This window comes from Pleurodeles waltl, chromosome 12, assembly GCF_031143425.1.
Source record: "Pleurodeles waltl isolate 20211129_DDA chromosome 12, aPleWal1.hap1.20221129, whole genome shotgun sequence".
Lineage (NCBI taxonomy): Eukaryota > Metazoa > Chordata > Amphibia > Caudata > Salamandridae > Pleurodeles > Pleurodeles waltl.
The window spans coordinates 534,201,814-534,220,935 of NC_090451.1; the positions used below are offsets into that span (position 1 = coordinate 534,201,814).

The 19,122-nt window shown below is 45.1% G+C and overlaps 1 protein-coding gene across 1 annotated transcript in view; it reads left to right on the forward strand.

Moving 5' to 3' along the window:
• The window catches only part of AARS1 (alanyl-tRNA synthetase 1), a 328,287-nt gene that overhangs the window by 280,958 nt on the left and 28,207 nt on the right, over nucleotides 1-19,122 (forward strand). The gene's annotated exons all lie outside the window — the stretch shown is intronic.

The window sequence follows — 19,122 nt, forward strand, 5'->3', positions numbered from 1 at the left end:
TTTGTCCTCAGTGCCACGCCAAATTTCCCTACACAGATCAACATCTCGTCTGTAATCTCTGTCTCTCCCCAGACCATCTGGAGGAAAATTGCGAGTCCTGCAGATCCTTCTGTTTGAAGGAAATTCTCTGAGACAGAAGAGCACAAAGACTCGAGATGGCGTTGAAGAGCACTGAACGTCTTGACGTCGAGGAAGAGGAGATTATGCACACCGCAGTCTCTGTCCAAGGGTCCGACTCTGAGCAGGAGTCCGAGGAGGACAGACCGGTCACAGCAGGACAGCATGTGAGTATGCCTGCCCCTGTCCCAGCCAAGCCCAAACATAAGGCCTTGGGAACGCCACTGCCGGAAGGCCATGGCTCAACCTGTAAAAAGACCTTCTGTGACCAACAACTTCGGCACCGAAAAAAGCCACGCCACCGAAACCTTCAGACTCGAGCCGAAGCACTGGCTCCGAAACTATCAAACCATGATCCTTCAAATCGAAACCTCGAAAGTCTCTTTCGGAGCAGAGGCCAACATCCACTCCCAGCCTTTCGATCCCGAAAAAACCAGCTGCGGAGCTGAAAAGGCCAGTTTATACAGAGGAACATGCACTTTCAAAAGTACTTAAAGAAAGCGATAGAATTTCGGAGGAACACACATAGATGGAGGATATAGATGAAAGGCAAGCCAGAATTCATATTCACAAGGACACTGGCAAAATTATAACTGCACCTCCTCTGAAGCCTAAGAGGAAGCTGGCCTTTCAAGAACAATTGGACACTGTTCAGCCACCAGCTAAAGACTAAACAAAAATCTCCACCTCCACAATTTTCTCCTCCTCAGTCTACTCCTCATTCTCCTCACCTGCTTGTCTCCCCACCTACTACTTCCACACCTGTACAGTCTCCTGTACATCCTTTTAATTCACAACAAGATAATGTGGATCCATGGGATCTGTATGATCCAGATCCCATTCCCGATAACAGCCCAGACTGCTATCCCTCCAAACCATCACCACCGGAGGATAGCACCGGATATACTCAGGTTTTAGCTAGGGCGGCATCCTACCACATTGTCGCCATGCACACTGAGCCCGTAGAGGATGATTTTCTTTTTAACACATTATCCTCTACACACACTACCTATCAGTCCCTTCCCATGGTTCCAGGCATGTTAAAGCATGCACACCAGATATTTCAACAGCCAGTCAAGGCCAGGATAATTACTTCCAGAGTGGAGAAAAAGTATAAACCACTTCCCTCTGATCCAGCATTCATTACACAATAACTGCCTCCTGATTCTGTAGATGTAAGTACGGCCAGAAAGAGAGCCAACTGCCAGTCATCTGGGGATGCACCCCCACCAGACAAGGAGAGCTGAAAATGTGATTTTGCGGGAAAAAGGGTAGTATCGCAAACAGCCAACCAATGGAGGATAGCCAACTCCCAAGCACTGTTGGCTACATATGATAGGGCCCACTGGGATGAGATGAAGGATATCATACAACATATCCACAAAGACCAACCAAAAAGGGCACAACAAATAGTTGATGAAGGGCAGGCGGTTAACAATAACCAAATCAGGTCAGCCCTTGATTCTGCAGACACAGCAGGTAGAACAATTAATACTGCTGTTACTATACGGAGACACGCATGGCTTAGGTCTTCAGGGTTTAAGCCTGAAATTCAACAGGCAGTCCTTAATATGCTGTTTAATCAAAAACGGCTTTTTGGCCCGAAGTAGACACGGCTATTGAGAAAATGAAAAAAGACTCCGTCACGCTAAAGCCATAGGTGCTTTGTATACGACACAATATAAGGGGTCCTTTTGGAAACCTCAATACAGAGGTGGATTTAGAACACAAACACCTGAGGCATCCACCTCACAATCAAAGTCAACCTACCAACCTCAATACCAACGAGGTGGGTTTAAAGGTAATTACAGAGGCAAATACCCCAGAGGCAGGGGAAAATATCAATCAACCAAACAAGCCTCACAGCAGCCAAAACAGTGACTTACTCCATCTCTTCCCAACTCACACCTCACCTGTGGGGGGAAGACTGCAAATGTTCCACAACAATTGGCTACCCATTACAACTGGGTATTATCTATTATCCGCAATGGCTATTGCATAGAATTGGCACATATTCCCCCAAATATTCCACCAAAACCACACAATCTCTCCACCCAACATATCTCAATGTTGCAAGAAGAAGTAAGATCTCTATTACTCAAACAAGCGATAGAGCTTGTGCCACAAGATCAAATAGGAAGAGGGGTTTACTCACTGTACTTCCTTATTCCCAAAAAAGATGGAACCTTGAGACCAATATCAGATCTCAGAACTCTCAATCTTTACATCCTGTCAGAACACTTTCACATGGTAACACTACAAGATGTAGTCCCACTGCTACAGCAGCAAGATTTCATGACATCATTAGACCTCAAGGATGTGTATTTTCACATACCCATCCATCCAGCGCACAGAAAATACCTCAGGTTTGTAATTCAGGGAAAACATTACCAGTTAAGTGTTACCCTTCGGGATAACAACAGCTCCCAGAGTATTCACAAAATGCCTGGCAGTAGTAGATGCCTACCTAAGAAGACAACACGTTCATGTCTTCCCAAATCTCGAGGATTGGCTAATAAAATCCAACAGTCATACACAGTGTCAAAACCATACACATTATGTAATACAAACCCTACACACCCTAGGGTTCTCCATAAACTACCAAAACTCTCACCTACAACCTGCGCAAATTCAACAGTAATTAGGAGCCACACTAAATACACAAACAGCACTTGCAAGCCCAAGTCCACAAAGAATACAAGCATTTCACAATGTATTGGCACAAATCCAGCCAGGCCAACAGTACACTGTCAAATTCATAATGACACTGTTGGGCATGATGGCATCATGTATCGCCATTGTCCCACATGCAAGATTACACATGCGGCCTTTACAACAGTGCCTTGCAAAGCAATGGTCACAGGCACAGGGTCAACTTCACGATCTAGTGTTGATAGACCGCCAAACATGCATATCACTTCAGTGGTGGAATTCCACAAATCTAAACAAAGGGCGGCCTTTTGAGGACCCTGTGCCTCAGACCACACTTACAACAGATGCATCAATAATTGGATGGGGGGCACACCTCAACAATCACAATATTCAAGGACAATGGGACACCGAACACAAATATTTTCACATAAATCACCTAGAATTGCTAGCCGTATTCCTAACACTCGGAGCTTTTCAGCCTCTTCTCACTCACAAGAACATCCTTATCAAAACAGACAACATGACAACAATGTATTACCTAAACAAACAAGGAGGGACCCATTCATCTCAACTGTCCCTCCTAGCCCAAAAGATTTGGCAATGGGCAATCCACAACAACATTCACCTGGTAGCACAATACATTCCAGGGATACACAACCAATTGGCAGATGTTCTCAGCTGAGATCATCAACAAACACACGAGTGGGAAATTCATCCCCAAGTGCTTCAAACATACTTTCACCACTGGGGAACGCCAGACATAGACCTATTCGCCACCAGTGAAAACGCAATATGCCAAAACTTCGCATCCAGGTACCCACATACTCTATCCAAAGGTAATGCTCTATGGATGAATTGGTCAGGGATATTTGTTTACGATTTTCCCCCTCTCCCGCTCATTCCATTTCTAGTCAACAAACTGCGTCAAAACAAACTCAAACTCATACTTCAAGCACTAACGTGGGCACGTCAACCCTGGTACACGACACTGTTAGATCTGTCAGTTGTACCAAATATCAAACTCTCCAACAGACCAGATCTGTTAACAGGAAACCAACAACTAATCAGGCACCAAGATCCCAAAATACTCAATCTAGCGATTTGGCTCCTGAAGTCATAGAGTTTGGATATCTACATCTTCCAACAGAGTGTATGGAAGTAATTAAACAAGCTAGAAAACCCACTACCAGGCAGTGTTATGCGAACAAGTGGAAAAGGTTTGTGTTTTACTGTCAATCTAAACAGATGGCCCCTCTTTCAGCATCAATACAAGACATTGTAGGTTACTTTCTTTATCTGCAAAAAGCAAATTTAGCCTTCTCGTCCATCAAAATACATCTCACTGCTATTTCAGCGTATTTGAAAAATATACAACACACCTCTCTATTTAGAGTCCCAGTTATCAAAGCCTTCATGGAAGGACTACAACGCATCATACCACCAAGAACACCCCCAGTGCCTTTGTGGAATCTAAATATTGTACTCGCACGACTTATGTGTCCACCATTTGAACCTATGCAGTCATGTCAGACTCAATACTTAACATGGAAAAATGCATTCCTAGTTGCAATTATTTCATTAAGGAGAGTTAGTGAAATCCAAGTTTCACTATTGAACAACCCTTAATACAAGTACACAAACATAAAGTGGTACTTCGGACAAACCCAAAATGTCTCCCAAAAGTTATATCACCGTTTCATATCAATCAAACAGTAGAACTCCCAGTCTTCTTCCCACAGCCAGACTCTGTAGCAGAAAGATCACTGTATACATTGGACATTAAAAGAGCTATAATGTATTACATTGATAGAACTAAATCATTTAGGAAAACCAAAAAGTTATTTGTGGCGTTCTAGAAACCGCATACTGGTAATCCTATCTCAAAACAAGGACTAGCTAGATGGATAGTAAAATGCATCCAAACATGTTACCTAAAAGCTAAAAGGCAGCTATTAGTAACTCCAAAAGCACATTCCACCAGGAAAAAAAGGGCAACAATGGGATTTTTAGGAAATATACCAATGGCTGAAATTTGTAGAGCAGCCACTTGGTCAACACCCCATACATTTACCAAGCATTACTGTGTAGATGTGTTAGCAACACTGCAGGCCACAGTTGGACAAGCTGTACTAAGAAAACTATTTCAAACAACTTCAACTCCTACAGGCTGACCACCACTTATGGGAGGCAAAACTGCTTTGTAGTCTATGCATAGCATGTCTATCTGCAGCTACACATGCCATTGAAAGGAAAAATGTCACTTACCCAGTGTACATCTGTTTGTGGCATGTTCCGCTGCAGATTCACATGCGCCCTCCTTCCTCCCCGGGAGCCTGTAGCCATTTAAGTTAAAACATTCATTTGTACATATGTATATATATCTCTAGTCCATTCGCAGGGACATCTCTTTTCTTTATACTCTATCACTCCTACCTTACCCTCTGAGGGAAAACAATCGAACATGGAGTCGATGCCTGTAAGGAAATGCCTCCTTGGCATGGTTACCCCCTGACTTTTTGCCTTTGCTGATGCCAAGTTATGATTTGAAAGTGTGCTGAGGCCTGCTAACCAGGCCCCAGCACCAGTGTTCTTTCCCTAACCTGTACCTGTGTTTCCACAATTGGCACACCCTGGCATCCAGGTAAGTCCCTTGTAACTGGTACACCTGGTACCGAGGGCCCCAATGCCAGGAAAGGTCTCTAAGGGCTGCAGCATGTCTTATGCCACCCTGGGGACCCCTCACTCAGCACAGACACACTGCTTGCCAGCTTGTATGTGCTGGTGGGGAGAAAATGACTAAGTCGACATGGCACTCCCCTCAGGGTGCCATGCCAACCTCACACTGCCCATGGCATAGATATGTCACCCCTCTAGCAGGCCTTACAGCCCTAAGGCAGGGTGCACTATACCTTAGGTGAGGGCATAAGTGCATGAGCACTATGCCCCTACAGTGTCTAAGCAAAACCTTAGACATTGTAAGTGCAGGGTAGCCATAAGAGTATATGGTCTGGGAGTCTGTCATACACGAACTCCACAGCACCATAATGGCTACACTGAAAACTGGGAAGTTTGGTATCAAACTTCTCAGCACAATAAATGCACACTGATGCCAGTGTACATTTTATTGTCAAATACACCCCAGAGGGAATCTTAGAGATGCCCCCTGAAAACATACCCGACTTCCAGTGTGGGCTGACTAGTTTTGCCAGCCTGCCACACACCAGACATGTTGCTGGCCACATGGGGAGAGTGCCTTTGTCACTCTGTGGCTAGTAACAAAGCCTGTACTGGGTGGAGGTGCTTCTCACCTCCCCTTGCAGGAGCTGTAACACCTGTCGGTGAGCCTCAAAGGCTCGCCCCCTTTGTTACAGCGCCACAGGGCATTCCAGCTAGTGGAGATGCCCGCCCCCTCCAGCCACGGCCCCACTTTTGGCGGCAAGGCCAGAGGAGATAATGAGAAAAACAAGGAGGAGTCACTGGCCAATCAGGACAACCCCTAAGGTGCCCTGAGCTGAGGTGACTCTAACTTTTAGAAATCCTCCATCTTGCAGATGGAGGATTCCCCCAATAGGATTAGGGATGTGCCCCCCTCCCCTCAGGGAGGAGGCACAAAGAGGGTGTAGCCACCCTCAGGGCTAGTAGCCATTGGCCACTAACCCCCCAGACCTAAACACACCCCTAAATTGAGTATTTAGGGCCCCCCAGAACCTAGGAAAATAAATTCCTGCAACCTAAGACGAAGAAGGACTGCTGACCTGAAGCCCTGCAGAGAAGACGGAGACACCAACTGCTTTGGCCCCAGCCCTACCGGCCTGTCTCCCCACTTCAAGAAAAACTGCAACAGCGACACGTTCCCCAGGGTCCAGCGACCTCTGAAGCCTCAGAGGACTACCCTGTATCTCAAAGGACCAAGAACTCCAGAGGACAGTGACTCTGCTCCAAAGAAGAAACCACTTTGCAACAAAGAAACAAACTTTAAAGGACTGCACGTTTCCCGCTGGAAGCGTGAGACTTTCCACTCTGCACCCGACACCCCCGGCTCGACCTGCGGAGAAACAATACTACAGGGAGGACTCCCCAGCGACTGCGACCCTGTGAGTAGCCAGAGTTGACCCCCCTGAGCCCCCCCAGCGATGCCTGCAGAGGGAATCCAGAGGCTCCCCCTGACCGCGACTGCCTGCTTCTAAGACCCCGATGCCTGGTAAAGACACTGCACCCGCAGCCCCCAGGACCTGAAGGATCCGACCTCCAGTGCAGAAGCGACCCCCAGGTGGCCCTCTCCCTTGCCCAGGTGGTGGCTACCCCGAGGAGCCCCCCCCTTTGCCTGCCTGCTTCGTTGAAGAGACCCCTGGGTCTCCCATTGAACTCCATTGCAAACCCGACACCTGTTTGCACTCTGCACCCGGCCGCCCCCGCGCTGCTGAGGGTGTACTTTTTGTGCTGACTTGTGTCCATCCCCCTCCCCCCCCCCCCCCCCCTGGTGCCTTTCAAAACCCTCCTGGGCTGCCCTCCGAAGACGCGGGTACCTACCTGCTGGCAGACTGGAACCGGGGCACCCCCTTCTCCATTGAAGCCTATGCTTTTTGGACACCACTTTGACCTCTGCACCTGTCCGGCCCTGAGCTGCTGGTTTGGTAACTTTGGGGTTGCCCTGAACCCCTAACGGTGGGCTACCTTGGACCCAACTTTGAACCCTGTAGGTGGTTTACTTACCTGCAAAACTAACAAATACTTACCTCCCCCAGGAACTGTTGAAATTTGCACTGTCTAGTTTTAAAATAGCTTATTGCCATTTTTGCTAAAACTGTACATGCTATTTTGCTGATTCAAAGTTCCTATGATACCTAAGTGAAGTACCTTTCATTTGAAGTATTGACTGTAAATCTTGAACCTGTGGTTCTTAAAATAAACTAAGAAAATATATTTTTCTATACAAAAACCTATTGGCCTGGAATTGTCTTTGAGTGTGTGTTCCTCATTTATTGCCTGTGTGTGTACAACAAATGCTTAACACTACCCTCTGATAAGCCTACTGCTCGACCACACTACCACAAAATAGAGCATTAGAATTATCTCTTTTTTGCCACTATCTTACCTCTAAGGGGAACCCTTGGACTCTGTGCATGCTATTTCTTACTTTGAAATAGTACATACAGAGCCAACTTCCTACAGCTCACTTGCATCCATCCCAACTACAACAATACTTGGGAGCAACACTCAACACACAAAGAGCAATTGCCACTCCAAGCCCCCAGAGAGTTCAATCGTTTCAAGCTATGGTGTCAAACATACAACCAAATCACCAGTAAACAGTCAGATTTGTCATGAAACTACTAGGCATGATGTCCTCATGCATCACTATTGTCCCAAACGCACGGCTACACATGCACCCCTTACAACAGTGCCTAGCAAAACAATGGACGCAGCACAGGGTCAACTTCATGATCTAGTGTTGATAGACCGCCAAACACACTTTTCGCTTCAATGGTGGAACCCTGCAAATTTAAACAAAGGGCGGCCATTTCAAGACCCGGTGCCTCACGCCATTATCACAACAGATGCTCCCATGTTTGGGTGGGGAGCACACCTCAACAATCACAATATACAAGGGCAATGGTACAATCAACAAAAACGACTACACATAAATCACTTAGAACTACTAGCGGTCTCCCTAGCACTGAAAGCTTTTCAACCCCTTCTAGTCCACAAACAAATTCTTGTCAAAACAGACAATATGACAACAATGTACTATCTAAGCAAACCGGGGGGGACACACTCGTCACAACTATGCCTCCTAGCACAACAAATTTGGCATTGGGCAATTCACAACAACATTCACCTGATAGCTCACTATATACCAGGTATTCACAATCAGTTAGCCAACAATCCCAGTCGAGATCACCAGCAAACTCACGAGTGGGAGATACATCCCCAGATTCTACAGGATTACTTCTACCGCTGGGGGACACCAGACATAGATCTGTTTGCAACAAAACGCAAAATGCCAAAACTTTGCATCCAGGTACCCACACCCTCACTCCAAGGGCAATGCTCTATGGATCAATTGGTCAGGGATATTTGCTTAAGCTTTTCCCCCTCTCCCACTCATTCCTTTCCTAGTCAACAAACTGAGTCAAAACAAACTCAAACTAATACTCATAGCACCAACGTGGGCACGCCAACCATGGTACATCACACTGTTGGACTTCTCAATAGTACCTGACATCAAACTCCCAAACAGACCAGATCTGTTAACACAACACAAACAACAGATCAGACACCCCAATTCAGCATCCCTCAACCTAGCAATCTGGCACCCGAGGTCTTAAAATTTGGCTATCTAAACCTTTCAAATGAGTGTATGGAAGTCATTAAACAGGCAAGGAAACAGACAACAAGGCATTGTTATGCTAATAAATGGAAAAGGTTTGTTTTCTACTGCCAAGCAAACCAAATCACATCATTAGATTCCTCCATACAAAACATTGTGAGTTACTTACTACACCTACAAAAAGCAAATCTTGCTTTTTCTTCCATCAAAATTAATCTCAGTGCAATCTCTGCTTACCCGCAGATTAAACATAAAAAGTCACTTTTTAGAATCCCAGTTATTAAAGCCTTTATGGAAGGACTAAAGAGAATCATCCCCCCAAGGACACCACCAGTACCTTCGTGGAATCCTAATATTGTATTAACACGACTCATGGGCCCACCATTTGAACCCATGCATTCTTGTCAAATACAATTTTTAACTTGGAAAGTAGCTTTTCTAATAGCTATCACTTCACTTCGAAGAGTTAGCGAAATACAGGCGTTTACTATTCAAGAACCATTTATACAAATACATAAACATAAAGTGGTTCTCAGGACAAATCCACAATTCTTACCAAAAGTCATATCACAGTTTCATCTAAACCAAACTGTGGAACTCCCAGTCTTTTTTCCACAGCTAGACTCAGTAGCAGAAAGGGCATTGCATACATGAGACATAAAAAGAGCACTAATGTATTACATTGACAGAACAAAGCAATTTCGTAAAACAAAACAATTGTTTATAGCCTTCCAAAAACCACACGCAGGTAACCCTATATCCAAACAAGGCATTGCCAGATGGATAGTTCAATGCATTCAGACTTGCTACCTTAAAGCTGAAAGAGAATTACCCATTACTCCAAGGGCACACTCCACTAGAAAGAAAGGCGCCACAATGGCTTTTCTTGGTAATATACCAATGACAGAAATGTGTAAAGCAGCCACCTGGTCTATGCCCCATACATTTACTAAGCATTACTGTGTAGATGTGTTGGCAACACAACAAGCCACAGTAGGACAGGATGTACTAAGAACATTATTTCAGACAACTTCAACTCCTACAGGCTAACCACCACTTTTGGGGAGATCACTGCTTTGTAGTCTATGCACAGCATGTGTATCTGCAGCTACACATGCCATCGAACAGAAAATGTCACTTACCCAGTGTACATCTGTTCGTGGCATGTTGCGCTGCAGATTCACATGCGCCCTCCCACCTCCCCGGGAGCCTGTAGCCATTTTAGTTGCATAACATTTTTAAATATGTAAATAATTTTGACTTTACTACACACTGTGTACATACACATCTACTCCATTGCATGGGCACCTCTAGTATCCTTACTTTAACAACTCCTACCTCACCCTCTGCGGGGGAAACAATCTAAGATGGAGTCGACGCCCATGCGCAATGGAGCCGAAAGGGAGGAGTCACTCGGTCCAGTGACTCGAAAAGACTTCTTCGAAGAAAAACAACTTGTAACACTCAGAGCCCAACACTAGATGGCAGGAACAGTGCCCAGCATGTGAATCTGCAGCGCAACATGCCACAAACAGATGTACACTGGGTAAGTGACCTTTTCCATATATATATATATATGTTCGATGGCATGTGTAGCTGCAGATACACATGCTGTGCACATCACGCCATCTAGTGTTGGGCTCGGAGTGTTACAAGTTGTTTTTCTTCGAAGAAGTCTTTTCGAGTCACGAGATCGAGGGACTCCTCCCCTTTCGGCTCCATTGCGCATGGGCGTCGACTCCATCTTAGATTGTTTTCTTTCCGCCATCGGGTTCGGACGTGTTCCTCTTCGCTCCGTGTTTCGGTTCGGAAAGTTAGTTAAATCTCGGAAAATTCGACGGTATTGTTTGCGTTCGGTATCGGGTTAGTTACAACAGATCGACACTGAATTTTGAAGAGCTCCGGTGGCCCTTTGGGGTTTTCGATTCCCCGACGGGGCCTGGTCGGCCCGACCTCGTGCGTCTTCTAGGCTAATGGAACGTACCCCATTCCGCTTCTGTCCAAAATGCCATAACAAGTATCCATATACAGATCAACATCTGGTCTGTAACTTGTGTTTGTCACCAGAACACAAGGAGGATACTTGTGAGGCCTGTCGAGCGTTTCGGTCCAGGAAGACACACATATATATATATGGAAAATGTCACTTACCCGAATGTCACAACACAGGGTCAGCTTCTAGATCTGGTGTTGATAGACCGCCAAACATACATCTTGCTTCAGTGGTGGAACAGTATAAATTTAAACCAAGTGCGGCCTTTCCAAGACCCAGTGCCACAATACGTGATAACAACAGATGCTTCCATGACAGGGTGGGGAGCACACCTCAATCAACACAGCATCCAAGGACAATGGAACATACAGCAAAAACAGTTACACATAAATCACCTAGAACTGTTAGCGGTATTTCTAGCGCTGAAAGCATTTCAACCCATGATAACCCACAAATACATTCTTGTCAATACAGACAACATGACAACAATGTATTACCTAAACAAACAAGGAGGGACACACTCAACACAGTTGTGTCTCTTAACACAGAAAATATGGCATTGGGCGATTCACAACCACATTTGCCTAATAGCACAATTTATTCCAGGAATTCAGAATCAGTTAGCAGACAATCTCTCACGGGATCACCAACAGATCCACGAATGGGAGATTCACCCCCAAATACTGAACACTTACTTCCAAATTTGGGGAACACCACAAATAGATCTATTTGCAACAAAGGAAAACTCAAAATGCCAAAACTTCGCATCCAGGTACCCACAACATCAGTCTCAGGGCAATGCGCTATGGATGAACTGGTCAGGGATATTTGCGTACGCTTTTCCCCCCTCTCCCACTCCTTCCATATCTAGTAAACCAGTTGAGTCAAAACAAACTCAAACTCATACTAATAGCACCAACATGGGCAAGGCAACCTTGGTACACAACACTACTAGACCTGTCAGCAGTACCTCATGTCAAACTACCAAACAGACCAGATCTGTTAACACAACACAAACAACAGATCAGGCATCCAAACCCAGCATCGCTGAATCTAGCAATTTGGCTCCTGAAATCCTAGAATTCGGACACTTAAACCTCACACAAGAATGTATGGAGGTCATAAAACAGGCTAGAAAGCCTACCACTAGACACTGCTATGCAAATAAGTGGAAAAGATTTGTTTATTACTGCCATAATAATCAAATTCAACCCTTACACGCATCTACAAAAGATATAGTAGGATACTTACTACATTTGCAAAAAGCAAAACTAGCTTTCTCTTCCATAAAAATACATCTTACTGCAATTTCAGCTTACCTGCAAATTACGCACTCAACTTCATTATTTAGGATACCAGTCATAAAAGCGTTTATGGAAGGCCTAAAGGGAATTATACCACCAAGAACGCCACCAGTTCCTTCATGGAACCTCAACATTGTCTTAACACGACTCATGGGCCCACCTTTTGAGCCCATGCACTCTTGTGAAATGCAATACTTAACGTGGAAAGTTGCATTTTTAATTGCCATCACATCTCTAAGAAGAGTGAGCGAAATTCAAGCGTTTACCATTCAAGAACCATTTATTCAAATACACAAAAATAAAGTTGTTCTACGAACAAATCCTAAATTTTTACCAAAAGTAATCTCACCGTTCCACTTGAATCAAACGGTAGAATTACCAGTGTTCTTCCCACAGCCAGATTCTGTAGCTGAAAGAGCACTACATACATTAGACATCAAAAGACCACTAATGTTCTACATTGACAGAACAAAACTAATTCGAAAGACAAAACAACTATTTATTGCCTTTCAAAAACCTCATACAGGAAATCCAATTTCAAAACAAGGCATTGCTAGATGGATAGTTAAGTGCATTCAAACCTGCTATCTTAAAGCTAAAAGAGAACTGCCTATTACGCCAAAGGCACACTCAACCAGAAAGAAAGGTGCTACCTGGCCTTTCTAGGAAATATTCCAATGAACGAAATATGTAAAGCAGCAACATGGTCTACGCCTCATACATTTACCAAACACTACTGTGTAGATGTGTTAACTGCTCAACAAGCAACAGTAGGTCAAGCTGTACTAAGAACATTATTTCAAACTACTTCAACTCCTACAGGCTGAACCACCGCTTTTGGGGAGATAACTGCTTACTAGTCTATGCACAGCATGTGTATCTGCAGCTACACATGCCATCGAACGGAAAATGTCACTTACCCAGTGTACATCTGTTCGTGGCATTAGTCGCTGCAGATTCACATGCGCCCACCCGCCTCCCCGGGAGCCTGTAGCCGTTTAGAAGTAGATCTTAAACATTTGTAAATATATTACTTTAAACTTCATTATGTACATACGCATTCACTCCATTGCATGGACACTATCACTAGCATACACAACTCCTACCTCACCCTCTGCGGGGAAAACAATCTAAGATGGAGTCGACGCCCATGCGCAATGGAGTCGAAATGGGAGGAGTCCCTCGGTCTCGTGACTCGAAAAGACTTCTTTGAAGAAAAACAACTTGTAACACTCCGAGCCCAACACCAGATGGCGGGATGTGCACAGCATGTGAATCTGCAGCGACTAATGCCACGAACAGATGTACACTGGGTAAGTGACATTTTCCATATATATATATATATATATATATGTGTGTGTGTGTGTGTGTGTATATATATGTTTATGCATATCTGTGTTAATGCTTATCTATGTTAATGCTTGAACCTGTGGCTGTAGATACACATGCTTTCCATATTCCTGTCATCTAGTGTGGGGCTCAGACGTTTGCAAGTTGTTTTTCTTCGAAGAAGGTTCTTGAGTCACGAGGAGCAGTATGGCTTCTCCTTTCAATGTATAATATGTTTAGACACCAACTTCATGTTTGTTTTGTTCCGCCGTTGGGTTGGGGTGTTCATCTGGTAGACTCTGAGGTTCAGTGTGCTTTCCACATGTCCATTGGGCCCAGTCGGTGTCCTCATAAATACCCATGCTAACTTCTCTTTGGAAGGCCATTGAATCCCCAGGACGTGATTATTGTTGAGCAGCATCAGGTCCTAGCCTCCTTCATGGACCAAAACACATCCACACATGTCGCATCCTCTAAAATGCGCCAAGGGTAATGGAATGAACACCATTCCATTGCTGCCCTCAGTGCCATGTGAAATACCTGTCAACAGACCAATACAAGGTCTGTAACCGGTGTCTGTCTCCTGACCATGACAATACCAGCTGCTCCCCATTCCTTGTATTTCGGTCAAAGGAGACTGATACTGAAGGAAATGTCGCTAGCCTTACACCATGTGGCAATAATAGCTGTCAGCCATCCCAGACATCTTCAGAGAAGAAGACCTTTTCGATGTCTAGGCAGAGGAAGAAGCTGGACCCTTGAGGGTTACTCTGACCAAGTGCTCAATGAATCAAGAATCTTTCTGCAAATCTGAAGACGACCAGCCACAAGAGGTCACCTTGTTGTTATATCCCAGCTCTCTGACAAAGACCACACCAAGAGCCACCAGTACCCCAGTGCTTGAAAAACTGAAGACAGTCCTAAGGTAGAGCACTGTTCCTGAGGGATTAGGGCATCAAGCCTTAAGCACAGTTGTCAGGACAAAAACTGGGACTCTCACCTGGACCCCGTTACCATTGAAACTCAACTTCCCATCATGACCAATAAACGAACCCTGATCTTGTGGCCTGCCATCAACACTGTTGAAAACGCTGCTACTGTGAAGACCATCCAATCAGGGGTTCCCTTTGACTCTTGCCTCTACCATGCCTTCACCAAAGGATTCCTACCAATCAGTCAAGCACTAACACCCATGCTCAATGCCTTCATCAACTATGCCACATTCCCTACATCGGGAAACATGCCACCATCCTGCCCCTGCTCAAGAAACCATCCACTGACCCACCACGCTTTCTGACTACAGACCCATCTCCCTCCTACTATACCGGGCAAAGGTGTAGAGATAATAATCAACCAGCACCTCAGCAACCCCAGCTCCTTGATGCCATGCATTCTGGATTCAAGCCTAACCACAGTAAAGACAGTTCACTCATTGCCACCATAGATGACATCCGCATGATCGTTGACAAAGAAGACACAGCAACCCTCATTCCCCTGGTCCTCTTCAGTATTTGACATGGTATCACACCCCATCCAGCACCTTCATCAAGTTTGGCATCCAAGGATCTGCTAGCCGCTAAATCTACTCCCTAATGGATGGAGCACAAGCTGTCAGCCTGACACCTTACTCCTCGGAAGCCCGCAAACTCATCTGCAGAGTCCCTCAAGTTTCATCGCTCAACCACACCCTCTTTAATGCATACATGACTCCTCTGGTTAGTGTCACCCGCACACACAACATCAACATCCTTTCCTATGCAGACGACAACACAACTCACACTCTCCCTCTCAAACAAGACCCCCAACACAAGAAACAAGTTAATCACCTGCATGACTAAAGTTACTAACTGGATGAAAGCCAAATGTCTCAAGGTCAACATGGACAAGACAGAAGTGGTGATTATCAGAAAGAACACCTCACCATAGGACTCCAACCGGTGGCAGGCAAAACTCGGACCCAAACCCAGAACCCATGCCAGGAACCCCTGAATAATCATTGACAGCAGACTTGAATCACTGCATCCTGCTTCCACACCCTGAAGATACTTGGGAAGATCTTCATATGGCTCCTAAACAACACAATAAAAACTGTCACTCGCGCCCTAGTCACCAGCAAGCTGGACTATGTCTGTATCCCCATGCAGTTCATTAGAATACTACACACTAGTCAGAACTCTGCAACCAGGCTCATCCTTAACCTCCCACACAGAACTTGTATCACCCCACAACTCCAGGAACTACACTGGCTTCCAATACACAATTGCTCAATTCAAACTCCACACACACACATTCAAGGCACTCCACAACTGAGGCTCCACCTATGTGGACAGTTGCATCACCTTCCACTTACCATACAGGCACCTCTGCTCTGCAGGATTCCTACTCACCAACATCCCATGCACATACCGAACCAGATAAGGAGGAAGAGCATTCTTTCATCACTCCTAAAGTATGAAAAGACCTTCTTCTCCACATCAGTGCTTTTGATGTTGAGGCACCCATATTAGAGCGACTTCAACAACAACAGGACACTAGGCAATATTGCCTCTTTATTGATCAGCTCACTGGTCAGATCTTCACCAGGGTTCCACCACCATCGGACCCCTTTCCTTGCAAGAGGAAACTCACTTTCAAGGAAGTGACTGTTCCCAAGCCTTTCCATTAGAAGCCTGTGCCAGAGAGAAACTGGGATTTTGCCACCAGCTTTGCTCATCTTCCACATACTCAAGTCACCCATCAGCCACACCGCCAGCCTTGCTTGTGTCAGACTCCCTACCAGGGTCACCTTATTGTGTCTCTCCACGGGGCATCCCCTACTGGCCCTTTGATCCTGTAACCACCCAATGGGGAAGGGACCTACTGAAAATCATTGGGAAGGAACATAATGTAGACCTATGAGGGGGTCCCGATCTGGACCAGTACCCTGCCTGGGCCTCCCCTCCAGATGACACATCCACCTACCATGAAATGATCCAACGGGCAGCAATCTACCACAGGGTGGATATGCATGTGGTGCAGGAGGTAGTTGACTTCCTCATGGAGATGCTCTCCAAATCGATACATCCTTGAGTTTGGATACGTACATCTACCCGAGGAATATATGTCCATCCTTAAAGCGGCCAGGTGACCTACAGCCAGCACCTGTTATGCAGCAAAGTTGAAATGATTTGTCCACTTCTGCATTGCCAATAAATCTGACCCTTTAAACCCCACAGTACAAGAGATTGTTACTAACCTTCACCTACAGAAGGCAGGCTTAGCTTACACATCTACCTGCCTCCACCTAACTTCATTTCCAGCTTCCATGTGTCTTTGTTTGGAATACTAGTGATCAAAGCATTTATGTAGAGACTAAAAGGAGTTATACTCTTACGAGCCACCCTGACCCCCTTCATGAACCTCAACATAGCTTTTCCTACATTTGTGGGTCACCATTTGAACCTTTGCACTCATGTCCTCTTCAATTCCTTTTGTGGAAAGTATCCATCCTAGTCACCATTTCCTACCTTTGGTTCATTAGCAAGTTGAAAGCCCCTACCATCCAAGAACTCTGTATAGGGGTTCAGAAGATTGGAGCAATGTGCAGAACCAAGCCTTAGTTCTTTCTGTCTCAACTGAACTATAGAACTTCCAGCGTTGTTCCACAGACTGATTCTGTGGCAAAAATGGCATTAATCACTTCAGATGTTGAAAAGCTCCTTATGTACTTCATAGACAGGACCAACCCGTTACAAAAGTCAGACCAACTATTTGTCTCACTAAACAAGAGTGTTGCTGGCCAGAGATGTATTAGCACACTCTTTCCTAAGTTGATTGTCAGTATAGTAACAAAACACCGTCCATTGCATGGTGATCTGCAAGGAAGGAGCAGCAGCCACACAAATAGTCCTCAAGAAGAGAAACCAAGACCTACGTCTCAACGTGAGATGCAACCGCTTCTGAAGAAACCACCTAGCGTCATTGAAGGTGCAATAGAAGCATATCTTTATTATTAACACTTTCATTTCGTCAGTCACTATGTAGCGAACACGTGTTTCGTCATTAGGTGTTAACCAGTGACCTTACCAGGGCCACGAGAGTAAATGCAACAGTCTTCTACGGCATAAATCATTTGTCAGTATATGCAGGGGTCATTCTGATCCAAGTAATACAGTGGAGTAAGAAGGCAAAAAAAAAGAACCTAGGCCAAAACCTCGGGCCATGGTCAATAACCAGTATACTGTACACTTCAGTCCCATAAGTGCAGTCGATGGGCTGGAGTCAGTGTGGACATGTTGGAGGCTAACTCGAAGTGCATGTACACACTCGAGAAGCTCTGTGCGCGGTCTTCCAGGTAGCTTAAGGACATCTCCATGCGTGAGCAGTTGCAGACGGAAAGGAATGCACAGTAGTACACAGTCAGCAAAGAGGAACATATTCAGGTACATCCCTTGGCATAATAGAGACAGAATAATTCATGTTGGCCCAGATTTTGGCACAGTCCCTAAACCCAAGGAAAATGAAAATCACTTTTGATTTAGGATTTCCGTATGAACTCAGAATATTTCCTCTAAAGCTGGTGCTGTCAAACCTCCAGCAGCATTTTGCACTGCATTTATCATCTGCCCCTGAGAACACTCACTCAGTGATAGAAGAGTAAGGTGAGCAGGAAGAGTAGCCGGGGAGCTATAAAACTACCTGGTCATCTGCTGTGGGTAGCAGGGGTAGGTAGGCCCTCGCCCTACCTCTTACCGTCCTCCAACACCCTCTGTGCACAGTTTCCCTAGCACAGCAGGTATTGGTGCAAGGCCTGACCAGCATCCCACCCAACCTTATGATGAATTCCTAGTGCCTGGCATTGTTTATTTTTTTTTATATATATATATTTTTTTTAGGATTGTCACTCTTCTAGGTATCCCAGCACACGTCCCGAGTCTATCAACTCTGGGTGTGGCCGCCGTAGCTGTAAGAACTATACAAACAAAATGATCAGGCTCCACATAATGTTTGCGTATAAGAAACTGGAGTAATCCTTAAACTTTTTTAATTCCTGCACCGAAGTTTTATATGTTGAGGTAACAGGTAATGGTGACTACTCTCGATTTTCAAGATGGTGGAAAAACATTTTTTGAGAACCCTTATCTAGCCAATCAAATTTCTTAACAAATTCAGAATGTGATTTGGAGGATTCTCGAGTCATGACTTGTGAGTTAAAACAACAGAGACAGACAAAAGTGTTAGCCTTTTAAAACCCAGCTGCTAGCTTTTCAAAATGGTATTATATCAAAAACTACTGAACAGATCTACACAAAACCACCTAAAGTAATGTGCTATTTTCATGCCAGGTTTGGTGTATATCCCTTTAGCAATTCGGGCTGTAGGAGTGAGCAAAACTTCTTAGCCTGCTCCTCTTCCTC